At 37.2% G+C, this 21,829-nt stretch overlaps 1 pseudogene; it reads left to right on the top strand.

Moving 5' to 3' along the window:
- Positions 1–1,378: 1,378 nt before the first annotated feature.
- On the top strand, positions 1,379–5,433 carry LOC132368780 (structural maintenance of chromosomes protein 6-like; annotated as a pseudogene).
- The last annotated feature ends 16,396 nt before the right edge of the window (positions 5,434–21,829 follow it).

Raw genomic sequence — 21,829 nt, 5'->3', positions numbered from 1 at the left:
AAGTTAAAAGTCTGACAAAATTAAGTGTTGGAGAGAAAAATGGAACAACAGGAACATCCAAACAATGCTGGTGAGATTGTAAACTGGTATACTCTTCCTGAAAATATCATGTGGCATCCAATAAAGTTGAACATATATGTACCCCCGACCCAACAATTTAAATCCAAGATCTATGCCTCAGAGAAATACATGCAGATGTGCATCTGGATGTATGTACAAGAATGTTCACAGTAGTATTGTTATTAATTGGCCTAAACTGGAAATCACCCCAAAGCCCATCAACAGTAGAACAGGTAAGTAAATTTTGACACACCTGAATGTTATACAGTAATAAAAATCAACTGAAATGCAACAAAAGGAACAAGCTGGAGATACATAAATGAATCTTATATACCTAATGTTGAGTAAAAAAGCAGAACACAGAAGAGTATATACAATGTGATTATATACTTAAAGTTCAACAAGAGGCAAAAGTAAGCCCTTTTGTTTCGAAATGCACACAGAGGTAGTACATTTATAAAGAAAAGCAAGGAAATTAATCAGGATAATGGTTACATCCTGGGGAGAGATACAATTGTGATCAGAAAGGCACACACATGTGGTTTCTTGAGTGCTAATAATATTCTATATCTTGACCTGGAGGATGGGTTTTGTTGTTTTGTGGTTATTTTTTGAATTATGTTTTTTTCCACGATGCATGTTATACTTCACAGTTTAATTTTTCAAAAAAGGAAGTAAAGGAAACCACTACTAAGATAAACAAGCCACAAGAGAGTGCCAGGAATGAACAGGCAAATTCCAGGGGAAAGTAGAACTTTTCAAGCATACATGGAAAATTAAGCAAAACTGACCAAATGCTGGACCACAAAGCAAGTCTCAACAAATTTCAAAGAACTGAAATGATACTGAGCATATTCTCTGACCACAGTGGAATTAAGCTAGAAATAAATAAAATTTTAAGTAGAAAATTCACACAATTGTAAATTAAGAAATACATTTCTACATAGTCCATTGTTCAAACAAGAAATCATTAAGGATATTAGAAAATATTTTAAGCGGATTAACACTTGAAAGTACAACCTGTCACAAGTTGGGAGATGCAGTAAAAGCCATGCTGAGAGGGAAATTTACAGCATATAAAATGCACGTATTAGGAAAGAAGGAAGACAGAAAAACTTATGATCTAAAAATCCGTCTCATGAAATTAGAAAAACAGCAGAGCCAGGTGCAAAGCACCTGGTGGCAGGCACGCGGTTCCAGTGGGCCAATGGCGGCCAGGCGAGGCCAGGACGCGCCCAGGGTAGCCTTAGCGTAGGGTTGCACCGTGACAGTCTCGCTGATCGGTTACTTGAGGAGACTTCGTCTTGTTTGAGACCTGATGGCCAAAAGAGAGAAAGAAAACTTCTCTCCTAAAAATGCCAAAAGACTGAGACAAGAGCTGGAGGATTTTGATAAAGTGAGGAAGATGAATGTACAGTTTCTTTCACTAATGATACTTCTACTTTGCAGGAGAAATTGGGATAATTGAGAGTATTCAGCTAAGAAACTTCATGTGTCATTCCATGCTTACACCCTTTAAATTTGGATCTAATATCAACTTTGTTGCTGGCAACAATGGAACTCAGCAACTATCTCAATAACATTAAGGAACAGTGGAGGTGATGCTATAAAACAAATGTGTATGGTCACTCTACAGCTGTGCGACGTCTCATCAGCATGGACGGAAGTTGATCTTATAAACTAAAAAGTGAAACGGAAACGTGGCTTCTACTAGGAAAGAAGAGCTAATTTCAGTTCTTGATCATTTTAACATGCAGGTGGATAATCCAGTTTCTGTTTTAACACAAGAGATGAGCAACCAGTTATAGCTGTCTAAAACTGAGGGAGACAAATACAAATTCTTCATGAAAGCAACCCCACTTGAACAGATGAAGGAAGATTACTTATACATTATGGAAACAAAGAACAAAGGAGTAGATAAATCAAGGAAGAGTAATTTACTGAACTAAAGTGCCAGTGTTTAGAGAAAGAAGACGTTTACAAATTATTGCTAGTTTAAGTACAATGAAGGCTAATTTAACATATTTGAAATGTGAAATGCCTTGGGCAGTGGTCAATTAAACTGATAAACAACTGAATGCTATCAGAGATAATATAAAAATTGGAGAAGATCGTGCTGCTAGACTTGACAGGAAAATGGAAGAACAGCAGGTCAGACTTAATGAAGCAGAAAAAATACAAGGATATTCAAGATAAAATAGAAAAGATTAGTCAAGAGACAAATGCATGAACACCAAAACGTATGGTATTGAAAGGAGATGTTACTCCTAAGAAAAGGGCCTATAATGTAGCTGAAGTTTTATATAACCATTCCCTAAATGCATATTGAACATTAAAGAAAGATGATGAGTAGCTTTGCAGAAGAATTGAAGAACTAAAAAAAAAAAAAAAATAGTACTAATCAATCTTTGGAACTTGAGCAGCTGAAAAGGCAAAAAAATTATCTTAGTTAAAAGAGTGTGTAACCTAGAGATTGTCATACTGAGTGTAGCAAGTCAGACAAAGACAAATATCATATGCTATCGCTTATATGTGGAATCTAAACAAATGGTACAAGTGAACTTATTTGCAAAACAGAAATAGTCACAGATGTAGAAAACAAACTTATGGTTACTGGGGGGAAGAGGGGGAGGGATAAATTGGGAGATTGGGATTGATATACAAAATAGATAACTAATAAGGACCTACTATATAGCACAGGGAACACTTCTCAATACTCTGTAATGACCTATATGGGAAAAGAATCTAAAAAAGAGTGGATATATGTATATGTATAACTGATTCACTTTGCTGTACAGCAGAAACACAACATTTTAAATCAACTATAATCAAATAAAAATTATATATATAAAAGGAGAGAGTATAAAGGCCTTACAGGATCAAGAAAGTTCAATCAAGAGATTGAACAGTTTTAGCCATAGAAAAGAACAAAGAGGAACATACCAGAATTAAGAGAGAAGAATTAGATGTGAAGTATATGCTGAACTATAATCAGCAGCAACTGAAAGAACTGAAAGTAATACCGATCGACTAAAAGGATTTGGCCCTCATGTTCCAACTCTTCTTGAAGCCAGAGATGATGCTTATAGATGTGGACATTTTACCTATAAACCCATAGGCTCTTCAGGAGCTTGCATTCATCTTTGGGACCCTGAGCTTGCTCTGGCTATTGAATCTTGCTTAAAAGGACTTCTGCAAGCCTACTGTTGCCATAATCATGCTGATGAAAGAATGCTTCACGCACTGATGAAAAGGTTTTATTCACCAAGCCACAGATAATATTTTCTGAGTTTTGGAATAAGACGTATGATGTTAGACACAGAGCTGCTTATCATCCAGTTTCCAACAGTTCTGACAGATTTAGAAATAGAAAATGCAGTTGTTGCAAATAGCCTAATTGACATGAGAGGCATAGAGACAGTGCTACTAGTCAAAAATAATTGTGTAGCTTTTGCAGTAATGCAGTCCCAAAGCTAGCCAAGAACTCTAGCTTTTACTGCTGATGGTGATCAGGTTTTTGTGGGACATTATTATTTATCTGAGAATATAAGACCTAAGTTTCTAAGCAGAGATGTGGATTTATTTCAAACTGACTTGGAGAAGGAGGATGAAAATAAGTAAGCCCAGATATTAAATCTTCAGCCCATTTGTCTACCCTTGAAAAGGATATTAAACACAATGAAAATTTTCTTAGAAGGTGCCAACTACATTATAAAGAGTTAAGATAAAAATAAGAAAAAGTATTTCTAAAATGTGGGAGCTTGAGAATATAGAAGAACTCCAGTCTGCAGATGTTGCAGCTTTGGAAGATGAGGCTCAAGAAAATAAAATAAAAATGAAAATAGTTGAGAAAAATATGGAACAACAAAAAGAAAACATGGAGCATCTTAAAAGTCTGAAAATAGAAGCAGAAAACAAGTAAGATGACGCAATTAAACTGAAAATTAATCAGCTAGCAGATCCACTTAAGGAAGAATCAAACCCTGCTGATTCTGAAGTGGATAACCAAAAACAAGAGAAATGGCATTTTGAAGAAAAACAGAAAGAACACTTGGATACTTTAACTAAAAAGAAACAAGAGCTAGATATGAAAGAAAAAGAACTAGAAGAGAAAATGTCACAAAAAAGGAAGATAAATCTGCCCAGAGCAGATAGAAGAAAAAAACAGTGCAACAGACGATACCATTTACCCTTTCTTTACCTCTTACTTGAAAGCAGAATTGTAAAATGTTTAAATGGCTTTTCTCTACTAGTCTAAAGGTGGAGCTCATTTACCACGGAAGCCTTATCAGAAAGTCTATTTTGTCACAACCTCATAGATACTGTACCTAACAAAACATGATTTGTATTAGCTCTGTATGAAAGTATTTGTGGCTTAGGATTTTTTATACATATATCTTTTTATAACTTTCCCAGAACTGAGCACATTATCTGATACTGTTGTAAATTTTTTTTCTGTCAGTGCTTTAGTTCAGGATTGGCAATCAATTATTTCTACAGGAGGTCTGAAAGTGGAAAGAATGGTTTGATTTGATAAAATGAGTTGCTAGTCATCCAGGCTTTTTACTTCTGTACATATTTTGCAAAAATTTTGCCTCTTGCTATTAATATTTGCTTTGTAAAAATTACTGAGGTTTAATAAACATTTATAAACTAAAAAAAAAAATCTGCATCAATTCTAGACAAAGAAATTAATAGATTAAGACAAAAGATATAGGCAGAACATGCTAGTCATGGAGATCAAGAGGAAATAATGAGGCAGTACTAAGAAGCAAGAGAAAGGTATCTGGATCTGGATAATAAAGTAAGGACTTTTGAAAGGTTTATTAAATTACTGGAAGAAATAGAACCCATAGATACGAAACATATCAACAGTTTAGAAGGTCTTTGACTTTACAATGCAAATTGTACTTTGACAACTTATTATCTCAGCCAGCCTATTTGTGGAAAAATGAATTTTGACCACAAGAATGAACCTGTTACTATATCAGTTCAGCCTGGAGAGGGAAACAAAGCTCCTTTCAACAACATGAGGGCCTTCTCCAGAGGCGAATGTTGTTGTTGGTGGTGGTGTTTTGTTTTTTCCATGGCTTGCTTCATTCTTTCCCTGTGGTCCACTGCTGAATCTCCTTTCAGATGCCTGGATGAGTTTGATGTCTACATGATATGGTTAACCAAAGAAGTGCAATGAACATGAGACTCAAGACAGCAGACTCCCAATGTTTCAGTCAATTTATCTTGCTTAGCCCTCAAAGCACGAGCTCACTTCTGTCAAGTGAACTGATTAGAATTCTTTGAATGTCTGATCCTGAAAGAGGACAAATCACATTGCCTTTTTAACCTGTGACTCAATAGCAAGAAGACCAAAGTTGATTTGTAACTTAAATGCCATGTCCTCATGTTGAAAGATTTGCAAAGGGAAAAAAATTCAGGATTATTTGATGAAATAAAATGAAACCAAAGATATTCTAAAAAAAAAAAAAGCTCCTTTATACATCTGACCACAATAAATTATGTAAATAAGCCTAGAAAACCAACTACAATCAGCAATTTAAAATTATTTTTACTTTACTTTGAGAAAATCAATTTCATAGTACTGGTTTTAAATCTTTTTGGTTTTTTTAACTGTCTACTTTTATAGATTTTTTTTTCAGAAGTAAAATTTTGTACATACTTACATATCTGTTTAGTTTGGGTTCATTTCTATAATATTTTGTAAGAATTAAAAGTTTGAGCACCTGGGGGGTAAAAAGAAAGAAAAATAGCAGAAATAAAACCCAAAGAAAGTGGAAGAAAGGAAAAAATAAAGATAAAAGTAGAAATTCATGCAATAAAAACATACATACGATGAAGAAAATCAACACAGCTAAAAGATAGTTCTTTGAAAAAAGCTAACGAACATAATAAACTTCTTATGAGACTGATCAGGAAAAAAGAGAAAATATCTTACCTTACCACAGCCTGGATCAGCTGTGAACTGAACTTTCTGGCATTTTACATGTGCTTACCATTATTACAAATCCTTTAGATATTAAAAGATCACAAAAGGATATTATAAACAAACTTTATAATTTTGAAAAATTAGATGAAAAAGATTTCTAGCAAGACCCAATTCTCCAAAATTGACACAAGAAGAAAGAGAATACCAGATAATCCAGTAACTCTTAATTAAATTGAATCTGTAATTTAAAGCCTTTTCAATGAAAGGAAGGGTTTGCTTCTATTATTAGTATTTTGTCTTTGTCATTGGTCACCTTTTTCTTCTTTACAGGTCTAATAATCTTTTATTATATGACAGACATTGTGTGTAAAAGAAGAAGGCTCCAGCTGATATCTTCCATTAGTGAAGGGTCCCCCTTTCCTCAGTTAGACAGATAGATTGAAGGACAGATCACCTCAATCCAATCAGTGATTGAGTTGGGTCAGGGCTTTTAATTGAGAGTTTATAAAGTCTCTGATTCTTCAGCCCTGTAGTTCTGTCCTTCAGAGGTTTGAGCTTAGCTCTTTGCATACAACCCCATTGTTATGGGCTAAATTGTGTCCCCCATCCCCTCTCACCTCCAAATTCACATGTTGAAGTCCTAACCCCCAGTAATCAGCATGTAACTGTATTTGGAGATAGGGTCTTTAAAGAGGTAATTCAGTTAAAATGAGTTCATTAGGGGGGCCCCTAATCCAATATGATGGATGTCCTTATAAGAAGAGGAATTAAGACACAGACACATATATAGAAGGAAGACCATGTGAAGACACAGGGAGACCACCATAACCCAAAAGCCAAGGAAATAGGCCTCAGAAAAATCCAACCCTGCTGACACTTTGATCTTGGACATATAGCTTCAGGAATTGTGAGAAAATAAACTTTTCTAGGCCACCCAGTCTGTGGTACTCTGTTATGGCAGCCCTAGCAAGCTTATACACCCATGTACGTATACATAAGGGAGAGACTAGTTGTGAATTTGTGAAGGCCTCCTTTCCCTAGTAGGATTTTTTCCCCCAAGCACCGCAAGACAATGGAAGATCACAATCTGCCTTTCTGGCCAGCACCCAGCCTCACATCACCTTCAGGAAATGTCTCATGGGGAAAACCAGCCTTGCATTTGGGCTCTTCCAGTTTCTAATAGGTCACACCAGCTCTGTGTGATTGTCAAAAATTCTGCTGGCTTCTTTTTCTTCTAGTACAGTCTCCCTGTTTAAGTCAAGCCCACCAGGGAAGACAACAATCATTAGCTCACCTAGGATGGGTTCTTACTGTTCTGGAATTTTAGTTCACCCATTCCTCTTTGTTCCACGACTCTCTGATATCTTTACAAATATAAATCGGCAATTTATCCATGTTATTTTCTAGTTGTTGCAACAAAAACATTGGAATACTGCAAATTAATATATCCTACCGAGAAGTTAAGGTTTTCATTAAACAAACAAATTGAATCCAGCAAAATATAAAAGGATACATCACAACCAAGTTGAGTTTATTTCAGGAATATGACTGTTTCAACATACAAAAATTAATCAGTGCAATTCACCACATTAACAGAAGAAATGAGGAAAAATCATGATTATCTTAATGATGTAAGCATTGATAAAATTCTACATGTAGTCATGAAAAAAAATCTCTTAGCAAACTATAGATAGAAGGAAACATCTTTAAATTGTTATAGGGTATCTACGGAAAACAAAACTACAGGAAACATAGTACTTAATGGTAAAATGTTAAAATTGTTCACTCTGAAATCAGGAACACACTGGAGATCCTAGCCAATACAATAAGGCAAGAAAAATAGATAACACTGTTAAAGATAGAGGAAATAAAATTGAATTCTTGGGACTTCTCTGGTGGCACAGTGGGTAAGAATCTGCCTGCCAACACAGGGGACACAGGTTCGAGCCCTGGTCCAGGAAGATACCACATGCCATGGAGCAACTAAGCCCGTGCGCCACAACTACTGAGCCTGCGCTCTAGAGCCTGCCTGCTGCAGACTACAGAGTCCACGTGCCTAGAGCCCGTGCTCTGCAACAAGAGAAGCCACCGTGATGAGAAGCCTGTGCACCGCAACAAAGAGCAGCCCCTGCTCGACACAACTAGAGAAAGCCCGCGTGCAGCAACGAAGACCCAATGTAGCCAAAATATAAATTATTTTAAAAAAGAAAAAAGCAGACAATTATGTTAAAAAAATTGAATTCTTTGCATTCTTAGAAAATAAAATCCACAGATATTAGAATTATTAGATGAGTTTAACAAGTTTACAGGATACAGATTAGTATGCAAAAATCAATGGAACTTCCCTTGTTGAGCATCAAACCATTAAAAAACGAAATTTAAAAAGATACCATTTACAATAGCATCAAAACATACCAAACAGCTAGTAATAAATCTAAAGAAAGATGTGCAATACCTCTATACAGAAAACCTAAAAACATTTCTAGAGAAATTGAAAATGATGTAAATAAATGGAGGGATATACTATGTCAATGTATTAGAGGACTCAAAATAGTAAAGATGTCATTCCTCTCTGGGTTTATCTATAGAGTCAATGTAATCCCAATCAAAATTGCAGTGAGTTAATTTTTGTGGAGGGCTTCCCTGGTGGCGCAGTGGTTGAGAATCCGCCTGCCAATGCAGGGGACACGGGTTCGAGCCCTGGTCTGGGAAGATCCCACATGCCGCAGAGCAACTGGGCCCGTGAGCCACAATTACTGAGCCTGCGCGTCTGGAGCCTGTGCCCCGCAACGGGAGGGGCCGCGATAGTGAGAGGCCCGCGCACCGCGATGAAGAGTGGCCCCCGCTTGCCGCAACTAGAGAAAGCCCTCTCACGAAACGAAGACCCAACACAGCTAAAAATAAATAAATAAAAATAAATAAAGTAAAAAAAAAAATTTTTGTGGAATTGACAGGTGGATTCTTTTATTTATTTATTTATTTTTGGCTGCGTTGGGTCTTCGTTGCTGTGCACGGGCTTTCTCTAGTTGCGGCAAGCAGGGGCTATTCTTCGTTGCGGTTTGTGGGCTTCTCACTGCAGTGGCTTATCATTGCAAAGCACGGGGCTCTAGGCGCACGGGCTTCAGTAGTTGTGGCACATGGGCTCAGTAGTTGTGGCTCGCCGCCTCTAAAGCGCAGGCTCAGTAGTTGAGGCGCACGGGTTTAGTTGCTCCACGGCATGTGGGATCTTCCCGGACTGGGGATCGAACCCGTGTCCCCTGCATTGGCAGGCAGATTCTTAACCACGGCGCCACCAGGGAAGTCCCTGACAGATAGATTCTAAAGTGGAAGAGTAAAGAATATGTCAAGGGTCAAGAATAACCATGACACTCCTGAGAAAGAAAAATATGTGAGGACATACTCTACTAAATATTAAGATATAAATCTACAGTAATTAATACAGTATGATATTGGTGAAAATATTGACAAATAGACCAATGAAATGGAGTAGAGTCCTTATATAGACACCTGATCTATGACAAAGGTGTCATTACGAAAGTGGTGCTGGATTAATTAGATTTTTCTATGAAAAGGGAAAGAAAAGCGACACCCTGCCATCTCACCCTATAAGCAAAAATCAATTCCATGTGGATTTTAGCTCCAAACGTAAAAGATAAGGATTAGAGACAGCCCAGACACAGACTCAGAAAGTGCATGAGAGATTGATTTACTTCTCACTTTTGAACATTTTAAAATTCATACCTGCAATGGAACAGTGAGGTGCCCTGTTACAAAATATCTGAGTGACACTGAGATATAGAGGCTGACAGTAACTGGTTCTTTGAAGAGATCTAGACCCCTTTCTTGAAATACAGACCCAGATTTAGGAGAGACACCATCAGAAACTACTTCAAACTAAGTTCCTTCCCTTGTGATAAGGACCTTGAGGCCAAGGAGCTTCAGTGAGCTGTGATTCCCAGGTTTCCTGTCCTCAGTCATATACTGACACAGACCAATCCCAAACGGGGCATTTCCAGCTGCTTCCAACACCTTGGATCCTACTTCACTAAGGACATTCCCTACTCCTCATAGTCTTTCGTGAGTCTGTACTATTTCGCTGCTAAAAAAAGAACTCGGCAAATTCCCCTCCCTCCTGATTAATCTGTTGATTTTCCTTGGAACACCAATATATTTTTCAAAACTTCAAAGATGAGTAAATGTTCTAGGTATTAACTCTAGTACTATACCCCAAATGATATTGTTTATTAGAATGACTGTCAGTGACTATGCACTTTTGAACTCACCTAAACATAGAATTTTCCATCATTAGAATTTTAGATTAACATCAGCAGACACAAAGTCTTATTTCATGAATCTGTATGCAATTTTAGTATTCATTGACACGGACATTTTATTATTACCTGCACTTCCTTGCCTAACATACGTTTCTTCTAGCAGGTATCAATAGCTGTTAAAATGCATCTTGTTTTATTCCTATGTCATTAAAAGCACAATTAACAATGCTGTTCTTTGAAGATAGAGCACCTAATGAGTTCAATGATCAAACTCATGAGATAGCCACAGAAACTGCTGTGTCTCAATGTTTTAGTCCTTATTAGCAGTCACGTCCCTGCGATGACTCAAACGCATTCTTAGATACTTCTGTGTAGTCTACTAAGTTTAAAATGGGTAACAGGGGGACTTCCCTGGTAGCACAGTGGTTAAGAATCCGCTTGCCAATGCAGGCGACACGGGTTCGAGCCCTGGCTGGGGAAGATCCCACATGCTGCGGAGCAACTAAGCCCGCATGCCACAACTACTGAGCCTGCGCTCTAGAGCCCGCGAGCCACAACTACTGTAGTCCATGTGCCTAGAGTCCGTGCTCCTCAACAAGAGAAGCCACTGCAATGAAAAGTCCGTGCACCACAGCAAAGAGTAGCCCCTGCTCACCGCCAACTAGAGAAAGCCTGCACACAGCAACAAAGACCCAACACAGCCAAAAATAAATTAATTAAAACAAATAAATAAATAAATAAAAAAAATGGGTAACAGATATTATCATAATACATTATCAAAATTCTAAGATTCTGAGACAGAAAAAGTTAATAATTGCTCAGAAAGTCATACAAGCTTATATCACAGACATGATTTTGTTGTCACCTATTAGAGTCAATATTTATAAAACAACAGATATTAATCTCACTGATCATAGAATGTGTATTCACTCACTGTAGGAGCATGTGAAAACCACAACCACCTCAACTTTGGGGAAGTAAAAATATTTAAGATAACCCACCAGTGGGCCTGAACTGATATGTTGGCAGTACCTCGTTTCCCCCGCACTTCCTTTTAGGAGTGGATGAAATCTTATTCCTCTAGCTCTAAGTGAGGCCAGTGGCTGGGGCCTGTTTCTCTCACCAACTCCTACTGGGAATGGACTCCCAGCAACATCCCTCCTAGCCCTCATGTTCACCCCTCCCAGGGCAGTCCCCCGCCTCGAGTTTGTGAATAAACTTAGAATCAAACTGCCATTTGTTTTCCAGGTAATAGATGGAGGAATAAAAAAGTAAGTAGTGTTGGGGTTTCCCTGGTGGCGTAGTGGTTGAGAATCTGCCTGCCAATGCAGGGGACATGGGTTCGAGCACTGGTCTGGGAAGATCCCACATGCCGCGGAGCAACTGGGCCCGTGAGCCACAACTACTGAGCCTGCGCGTCTGGAGCCTGTGCTCTGCAACAAGAGAGGCCGCGATAGTGAGAGGCCCGCGCACCGCAATGAAGAGTGGCCCCTGCTCGCCGCAACTAGAGAAAGCCCTCACACAGAAACGAAGACCCAACACAGCTTAAAAATAAATAAATTAATTAAAAAAAAAATTTTAAAAACCAAAAAAAAAAAAAAACTAGAGTATTATTTTTAAAAAAAAGTAATATTAAATTCCATTCATCCCAAGATTATAGATTAAACAGTCAATTTAAATGATGAAAAACTCTTGGAAAAAAAATAGGAGTAAATTTTCATGACCTTAGATTAGGCAATCGTTTCTTATGACATCAAGAGCAAAAGCAACAAAAGAAAAAACAGATAAATTGGACTTCTTCAAAATTAAAAACTTTTATGCTTCAAAGGACACCATCAAGAAAGAGCAAAAACCACCTACAGAACGAGAGAAAATATTTGCAAGTCACACATCTGATAAAGGACTTATATCCAGAATATATAAAGAACTCTTACAACTCAACTATAAAAAGATAATCCCATTAAAATGGGTAAAGGATTTGAGTAGATATGTCTCCAAAGAAGATATAAATGGCCAATAAGCACATGAAAAGATGCTCAACATCATTAGTCATTAGGGAAATAAAAATCAAAGCCACAATGAAACACCACTTTACACTCACTAGTATTGCTATAATAAAAAATGGAAAATAACAATTGTTGGCAAGGAGGTAGAGGAATTGGACCTTTTGCATACTGCTGTTGAGAATGTAAAATGGTTCAGCTGCTGTGGAAAATAGTTTGGCAGTTCCTCAAAAAGTTAAACATAGAGCTACCATATGACCCAGTAATTCTACTCCTAGGTATGTATCAGGAGAATTGAAAACATGTAGCTGTAAAAAAAGTGTACATAAATGTGTATAGCAGCATTACTGAAAATAGCTAAAAATTGGAATCAACTCATCCATCAACAGATGAAATGATAAACCAAATATATTACATTTATACAGTGAAATGTTATTTGGCCAAAAACAGGGATGGAGTAATGATACATGTTACAACATGGATGAAATTTTGAAAACATTACGCTGAGTGAAAGAAGTCATATACAAAAGGCCACATTTTGCATGATTTCATTTATATAAAATGTCCAGAATAGGCAAATCCATAGCGACAGAAAGTAGAGTAGCAGTTGCCAGGGACTGGGGGAAAGGAAGAATGGGAATCACTGCAAATGTGTACAGGGTTTCTCTTTGGGGTGATGAAAATGTTCTAGAATTACATAGTGATGATGGTTGCACAACTTTGTAAATATACTAAAAATCACTGAATTGTACACTTTCAAAGAGTGAATTTTATGGTATGTGAATTATAGCACAATAAAGCTGTTATTAAAGATCAATATCTTACTGTACAGCACAGGGAACTATATTCAATATCTTGTAATAACTTATAATGGAAAAGGATCTGAAAAATAATATATATATTTGTAACTGAACCACTTTGCTATACACCTGAAACTAACACGTTAATCAACTATACTTCAATTTTAAAAAACTCAGCATTTCCCAACTATTAAAATCAAAGAACTATCCAAAAAATCAATAAGGCTTAATCTTTTAGAAAGAATAAACAAGTTCTATTATCTGACACTATTGAGGAAGTCTGGTCAGTTAACTTAAAAAGTTAATTAAAAAGGAAATCATTGTATAAAGATATATACAACTTGTAAACATTTTATTCCAACTTAAAATATAAAAGGGTACATTCATTTAACTATCTTAGATATAAGGCCAAGAAGTTTTCTTTAGGTTTGATTTTGCTGATTGGTGTCCTCCGCCATCTTTCTGGCATAAACCACACTCACTGGATATCATTTCCAGAACTGGTATTTTTAAAGCAGACCAGAACCCAGAGATACAAGTGAAGAAATCTGAGTCCAGAATCCTTCCATTTTTTTCAGTTCCCCCTTTTATCAGACACCTTGTACAAAATCAAATTCTCTTGGCCTCACCCCTCTCTTTTTTTTTTTCCTTTAATTTTTATTTATTTATTTATTTACTTATGGCTGTGTTGGGTCTTCGTTTCTGTGCGAGGGCTTTCTCCAGCTGCGGCAAGCGGGGGCCATTCTTCATCGCGGTGCGCGGGCCTCTCACTATCGCGGCCTCTCTTGTTACGGAGCACAGGCTCTAGACGCACAGGCTCAGTAGTTGTGGTTCACGGGCCCAGTTGCTCTGCGGCATGTGGGATCCTCCCAGACCAGGGCTCGAACCCGTGTCCCCTGCATTGGCAGGCAGACTCTCAACCACTGTGCCACCAGGGAAGCCCCCCTCACCCCTCTCTTGTTCCAGCCACTGCTACCAACACCATTCTGTGTGGACTCTGCAAACTTCATGCTGGCACAACCTGCCTAACGACCTCACTCATCACGTTTCTCTGAGTTCCCCTTGCTTTCTGTCCATTGATGTCAAGGTGAACTCAGCCTTGTGCAGTGTGGAAATTCAGGGGAATGATGTTCTGGGGGTGAGCTTTGAAGAGTGGCAGATGATAAGAACTGGGGGATAGATTATTCTCCATTTTTCCCCACCTTGTCCCTCACATACTGCCCAGGGGCAGTTCATGTGCCTTCTCAGAGGTTGATCCATGAGATTAAGCATTTAGTTGCACTTAGCCAGGTTGATACTGGATTTCCTTCTGTATCTGCTTCATTCCTCCTGCTCTTCATTCCTGCAGGGATTTCACTCCTTATCTCAGAAGTAGCACATACGCTTTGCTTCAGGCTCTGTTTTTGAGGGAACCCAAGGCTAAGACATCTCTCAGTCTTTCACAGCTACTTGTCCACTCCTTATTTGACAGATATTTTTAATGACCTGATTATAGCAAGTCTTTCAAAGCATTTAACTTTTTAATAATAAAAGCAAACTTTTCAATACTCATATTTCATGGATTAATGTAATAAATTATATAATGACAGTAAAACACATAACTGGCAAAAGAGGTTCTTTAGAAACACAGTTGGCCCTTGGTATGCTGGAAAGCAGTCATGAGTTTGCAGATTTTTTTTGGTCTTTGTCCACAGCAATTTACATTAAAAAAAATAGAAATATAGTTGATTTACAATATTGTGTTAGTTTCAGGTATATGGCAACATGAGTCAGTTATATATATGTATCTTTTTCAGATTATTTTCTATTATAGGTTATTACAAGATTTTTTTTTAATTTTATTTTTTTGGCTGTGTTGGGTCTTCGTTGCTGCATGCAGGCTTTCTCTAGTTGCGGCGAGCAGGGGCTACTCTTCGTTGTGGTGCACGGGCTTCTCATTGCAGTGGCTTTTCTTGTTGCGGAGAATGGCTCTAGGCACGCAGGCTTCAGTAGTTGTGGCACGCGGGCCCTAGAGTGCAGGCTTAGTAGTTGTGGCGCACAGGCCCAGTTGCTCTGCGTCATGTGGGATCTTCCCAGGCCAGGGATCGAACCCGTGTCCCCTGCACTGGCAGGCGGATTCCTAACCACTGCACCACCAAGTAAGTCCTATTACAAGATTTTGAATATAGTTCCCTGTGTTATACAATAAATCCTTGTTGTTTACTTTATTTACAGTAGTTTGTATCTGTTAATCCCATACTCCTAATTCCTCCCCCCATTTCCCCTTTGATAACCATAAGTTTGTTTGTGAGTCTGTTTAGTACATAGATTCATTTGTATTATTTTTTAGATTCCACATATTAGTGTTATCGCATAATACTTGTCTCTGTCGGACTTACTTCACTTAGTATGATATGCTCTAGGTCCATCCATGCTGCTACAAAAGGCAGTATTTCATTCTTTTTTCATAGCTGAGTAATATTCCATTGTATATATACTACATTTTCTTAAACCAATTGCCTGTTGATGGGCACTTAGGTTGCTTCCTTGTCTTGGTTATTGTGAATAGTGCTGCTATGAACACTGGGATGCATGTATCTTCTTGAATTAAGAAGATTAAAGTAATTTCGTCTTTTCTGGATATATGCCCAGGAGTGGGATTGCTGGATCATATGATAGTTCTATTTTTAGTTTTTTAAGGAACCTCCATACTGTTCTCCATAGTGGCTGCCCCAATTTACATTCTCACCAACAGCGTAGGAGTGTTCACTTTTCTTCACACCCTCTCCAGCATTTATTACTTGTAGACTTTTTGATGATAGCCATTCTGACTGGTGTGAGGTGATACCTCATTGTGGTTTTGATGTGCATTTCTCTAAAATTAGCAATGTTGAGCGTCTTTTCATGTGCCTATTAGCCATCTGGATGTCTTCTTTGGAGAAATGTCTCTTTAGGTCTTTTGGCCGTGTTTTTTTTTTTTTTTTAATTGAGTTGTATGAGCTGTTTATGTATTTTGGAAATTAACACCTTGTCAGTTGTATTGTTTGCAAATATTTTCTCCATTCCATAGGCTGTCTTTTCATTTTGTTGATGGTTTCCTTTGCTATGCAAAAACTTTTAAGTTTGATTAGGTCCCATTTATTTATTTTTGCTTTTATTTCTATTGCCTTGGGAGACTGATCTAAGAAAATATTGCTACGATTTATGTCCCAGAATGTTTTGCCTATGTTCTTTTCTAAAAGTTTTATGGTGTCATGTCTTGTATTTAGGTCTTAAAATCATTTTGAGTTTATTTTTGTATATGGTGTGAGGGAGTTTTCTAATTTCACTGATTTATGTGTAGCTGTCCAGCTTTCCCAACACCACTTGCTGAAGAGACTGTTTTCTCTCCATTGTATATTCTTGCCTCCTTTGTTGTAGATTAATTGGCCATAGGTGTGTGAGTTTATTTCTGGGCTCTTACTCTGCTCCATTGATCCATGTGTCTGTTTTTGTGCCAATACCATGCTGGGTTTGTTTTGTTTTGTTTTTAAAGGAATTCCTTTCTTTCTTTTTCTTTCTTTCTTTTCTTTCTTTCTTTCTTTCCTTTCTCTCTTTCTCTTTCTCTCTCTTTCTCTCTTTCTCTCTTTCTTTCTTTATTTATGGCTGTGTTGGGTCTTCGTTTCTGTGCAAGGGCTTTCTCTAGTTGCAGCAAGCAGGGACCACTCTTCATCACGGTGCGCGGGCCTCTATCGCAGCCTCTCTTGTTGCAGAGCACAAGCTCCAGACGTGCAGGCTCAGTAGTTGTGGCTCATGGGCCTAGTTGCTCCGTGGCATGTGGGATCTTCCCAGACCAGGGCTCGAACCCGTGTCCCCTGCATTGGCAGGCAGATTCTTAACCACTGCGCCAACAGGGAAGCCCTACCATGCTGTTTTGATTACTGTAGCTTTGTAGTATAGTCTGAAGTCTGGGAGAGTTATGCCTCCAGCTTTGTTCTTTTTGCTCAGGATTGCTTTGGCAAATCTGGGTCTTCTTTGTTTCCACATAAATTTTAGGATTATTGGTTCTATGTGAAAAATGTCCTGGGTATTTTGATAGGGATTGCATTAAATCTGTAGAGTGCTTTAGGTAGTATGGCCATTTTAACAATATTAATTCTCCCAAAGATCATGGGATATCCTTCCATTTCTTTGAATCATCTTAAATTTCTTTTATCAATGTTTTATAGTTTTCAGTGTATAGGTCTTTCACCTCCTTGGTTAAGTTTATTCCTAAGTATTTTTTTGATGCAATTTTAAACAGGATTTTTTTTTAAACTTTCTCTGATATTTCATTGTTAGTATAAAGAAATGCAACAGACTTCTGTATATTAATCATGTATCCTGCTACCTTCCTGAATTAATTTATTAGTTCTAATAGTTTTTATGTGGAGTCTAATTTAGGGTTCTCTATATAGAGTATCACATCATGCAGATTAATTTTGTTTGGCCATTTTGGAAAAACAGTTTGGAAGCTTCTTAAAAAGTTAAGCATATACCTAAACATATGACTCAGTCATTCCCTCCTTGGTATTCACCAAACAGAAATAACGTATACGTCTGTCCATAAAAATCTGTACGCAACTGTTCATAGTAGCTTTAGTTGTAGTAGCCAAAAAAGGGAAATAACCCAAATGTACATTAACAGGTAAATGTATTAACAAATTGTGATTATATACATATAATAGAGTGCTACTCAGCAATAAGAAGAAATGAACTATTGATACATGCAACGCAGATGGATCTCAAAGTAACAACACTGAGTGAAGGAAGCCAAAAAAAAAAAGTACTTACTATGTGACTTCATGTATATAAAATTCTAGAACATTCAAACTAATCTAAAGTGACAATAACAGATTAGTGGTTGCCTTGGGAAGGGGGAGGGGAACAGAGAGGCAGGAGGGAGGGATTACAAGGAACAAGAGGAAACTTCTTGGGGTGATGGATGTATTCATTATCTTGATTGTGGCAATGGTTTCATGGATGCATACACATCAAAATTATCAAACTGTGTTATTTAAATATGCATAGTTCATTGTATGTACATTATACCTCAATAAATTTGTTAAGAAAACTAAAAATTTACACATGGCAAGCAAACACATAATGTGCTTACTATCATTAGTTAATAAGGAAATATAAATTAAAACCACACAGAGATCTAATATAGTTACTGGGGAAAGGATAAAGGTTGTTTAATATGCTTTCCTATTAGCATCAAAAATTCACCTGATTTAGAAATAACATGAACTCATAATCATTATAGGGAAAGGTCATATTCTGTTTTATTACAATGTTTTGGGGCCATCCTGTCCAGCTCCAGCAGTCATGTGGAAACAGTCTGACATGTCCCTTTAGCAACCCAGGTTTTTCCTCGGATGTTGGTCTCCATTAAAGGCAAAAAGGGTTCCTTGGTGAGCAATGTATTCCATGTTTGAGAAAGAATAACTCAACCTGAGTTTTAGGTTACCTTAACTATTATCACAAAGAAAGAATGTTTTCAGCAGTTCCTTGTAGGGGGTGGTGTTTAAAAAGATGAAGGGATATAGATCTGACAAGAGGGCTACTAGGCACAAGTATTATAGAAACAATCTAAGTATCAACTGGAAATGATTACACACCCACCAAAAATACTAAGATAAAAAAGACAAACACAAATGTTGGAGAAAATGTGGAGTAACGGTTAAGTCCCCATTGTTGAAGGCATGTAAAATGGTACAGTCCTTTGGAAAAAAGGTCTGGCAGTTTTTTTATGAAACTAAACATACACCTACCGTAGGACCCAATGATTCCATCCTTAGATGTTTCCTCAAGAGGAATAAAGACATGTGTTCACAAAAAAATTTGTATAAGAATGTTCATAGCAGCTTTATTCATAACAGCAAAAAAAGAAAAAAAAAAAAAGAGAAAAGTGGAAACAGCCCAGGTGTCCATCAACAGGAAAATGGAAAAAACAAACTGACATATTCATACAAGAGAATACTCAGCAATAAAAAGGAATGAACCACTGATACAGGCAACATGAATTAATCTCAAAAACATGCTGAGTGAAAGAGGCATTATGCTTTGCATTATTTCATTTCTATGAAGTTTTAGAATAGAAAAATTTAATCTGTGAGGCAAAATAATCAGAACAGTAGTTACATCTGGGAGTTGGGGTAGGGAATGACTGGGAAGGGGAATGAGGAAACTTTCTGGCATGATTGCAATGTTCTAAATTTTGAAAAGGGTTTGGGTTACACAGGTGTATGGATTTGGGAAAAATCAGCAAATTTATACTTAACATTTGTGCATTACACTGCATGTGAATGTACCTTAAAAATTAAAAAAATGAAACCACACTAAACCCTACTTAATGATATGCCTTTTGAAGTATTAGGGGGATATATACTGATGTCAGCAATTTATTTTGAAAAGCATCATAAAAATAACATGGATGGATAAGTAATAAAACATGTAGAATAAAATGTAGAATCCATGTGGTTGGTATTTGGGTATTTACTGTAAAATTCTCTCAATTTTGCTGTAAATTTGAAAATTTTTATAATAAAACAATTAGGAAAAGCCAGTTGGTCTTATCTTTCTATTATCTATCCTTGGCCTGAAATAAATTATTCTTTCTATAGGATAGAGACTATATAGAAACACAGGGACCGGAAATTAGCCCTGCATAATCCCTGGGATTCTAAAAGGTAAGTCATACATGCAAACATTGTAAGAAAGGTAAGAAAATATATTAATATTGAAAAGAAAGCCAAGTTACATTAAGAGTAATTACTAATACTGGTGTTTATTATCACCACAAACAAGAGGAGAGTACCATTTTTTTGTACCTTTTTAAAAACTGACTTTTTTCAGCCATTGCATGAAGAGCCATCTTTTATGTCAAGTTATATACATGAATAGGCCAATTGTGTCTCATCCAAACTTTGTCCAAAATTTGGATACCTAATCATTTTTTAAAAAGACTTTTAAGCATTTTCCTATATACCCAATGTTATCATTGTTAATATGCTACATATGGGATAAAATAACATCCTTTGCCTTTGAGAGCTTTAGAGGAAATTTGGCATAAGTTTGTGTCAAACAAATCTGAATGTGTTTTCCATCTCTGCACTTATTAGTTGTAGGCCCTTGGGCAAATTAACTTCTGTAAGCCTCACCTTCCTCATTTTACAAATGAGGAAGAAAAATGGTAGTTCATACCTCATATGGTTATTTTGAATGTTAAGTGAGACAATTCATTTTACATGTATCACAGTGATTGGCAGATAGAAAGCACTCAATAAATATAAGTTATCATTGAGAAAAAAGTATGTACAAGAAACAAAACATTCAATTGATGGAAAAATGTGGAACAAAACCTTAGTTTTTTTAAATTGAACAGTATCATCTCCTCACATGGTAGTTCAAATAGCAACTATGATAGGGTTTGTTTTGTTTTCTCTCTGAGTTGTGAGAAACGTTTTAGAAAGTCAAAGAACAATAATCTTGCTGCACTGATACTGTGAGAATTCAGACTCTTAGATCAAAGAGAGAAATGCAGAAATATACCTCTCATCAGCTTAATATATGGACCTGCTAAAAGAAGCTACCCTGTTTCACCCAATCTTGCATTAAACATTCAGAAATGTCACCCATAATGTCTTATGCCTGTCACTAGCACCTGTTAAGTAGGCTGGCACATAGTTAAAGCCTTTACAACAGTCAGGTAGAGAGGGGGGTTAAGGAGGGGCAGGAGGATATTAACTACCACTTCCATATACCCTCAGGAGAACAGCAGTCTCATGTCTGGCAGGCGGCGGAATGAGCAGCTGCATGTCACTGTGGGGAGCTGGGAAGCCAATAATTTTGGGGGAAGCATGCTCTATTGTTTCCTGCTATGTCTGTTACCTGTGCATTTCCCACATTCTTTGCTATCTTCTTTATCTTTTGGCACCCTTTTTATTAACCTTCCTGTTAACAATCATGCAGTCCACATTCCCACATGGTGTTACAACTGGCTGAAACTAAGCAGTAGCAGCTTAATTCATTAAGCAGTAGCAGCTTGTCCCTTTAGTTGGGGCATAGCTCTATTTGTTACACTGTCCACAACTTCCTATTGTCTTTCACACTAGGTGCATTTCCTGCCTGGCCCATATGGCATGTGGATCCAGGTCTAGTTTGATTTGGGCAGCAGTGAGACAATAGGCGTTTCTTAGTGGTCAGTTCCTGTCTTGACTGGAAGTATTCCACCCAACCCTGCCCCCACCAAAAAAGCAGCCAGGAATCTCAGATAGTTCTCAGATGCCTTTCTGAACAGATGAGTTCCTTCATCAAAAGAAGGCAATGACTTAGAGAAAGGTAAACTCAACAAACCTGCTTTTTAAAAAAATCTGACAGGATTTAGTAAGTCTTAAGACATCCTTTTCTGAAACACTTTTGGAAATGGAGAGCAGGCTTTCTGCCTTTACATAGCACTGCATCTGCTTTGAAACCCACCATACTGGTTTCTTTTCTTTTCTCTGATATTTATCTATTTCCTCTTATCGAACTTGTGTTTCAAGATATAAATTCACTGGGCAGGACTATTTAGATATAGCTCATGTCTAGTTGGAAGTTTGGGGCAATATCTAGCACATCATAACTATTCAGCTATTCATAACTGTGCTTTGTAATCACAATCATGTCTCCAAAATACTCTGACTTCAAATATTATATTAAATAGTACTATTAAATATGCATGAAACGAGAATGGATTTTTCAACTAGTAGA

This window comes from Balaenoptera ricei, chromosome 7, assembly GCF_028023285.1.
Source record: "Balaenoptera ricei isolate mBalRic1 chromosome 7, mBalRic1.hap2, whole genome shotgun sequence".
NCBI classification, from domain to species: domain Eukaryota; kingdom Metazoa; phylum Chordata; class Mammalia; order Artiodactyla; family Balaenopteridae; genus Balaenoptera; species Balaenoptera ricei.
This window is presented reverse-complemented; position numbering and strand designations above follow the sequence as displayed.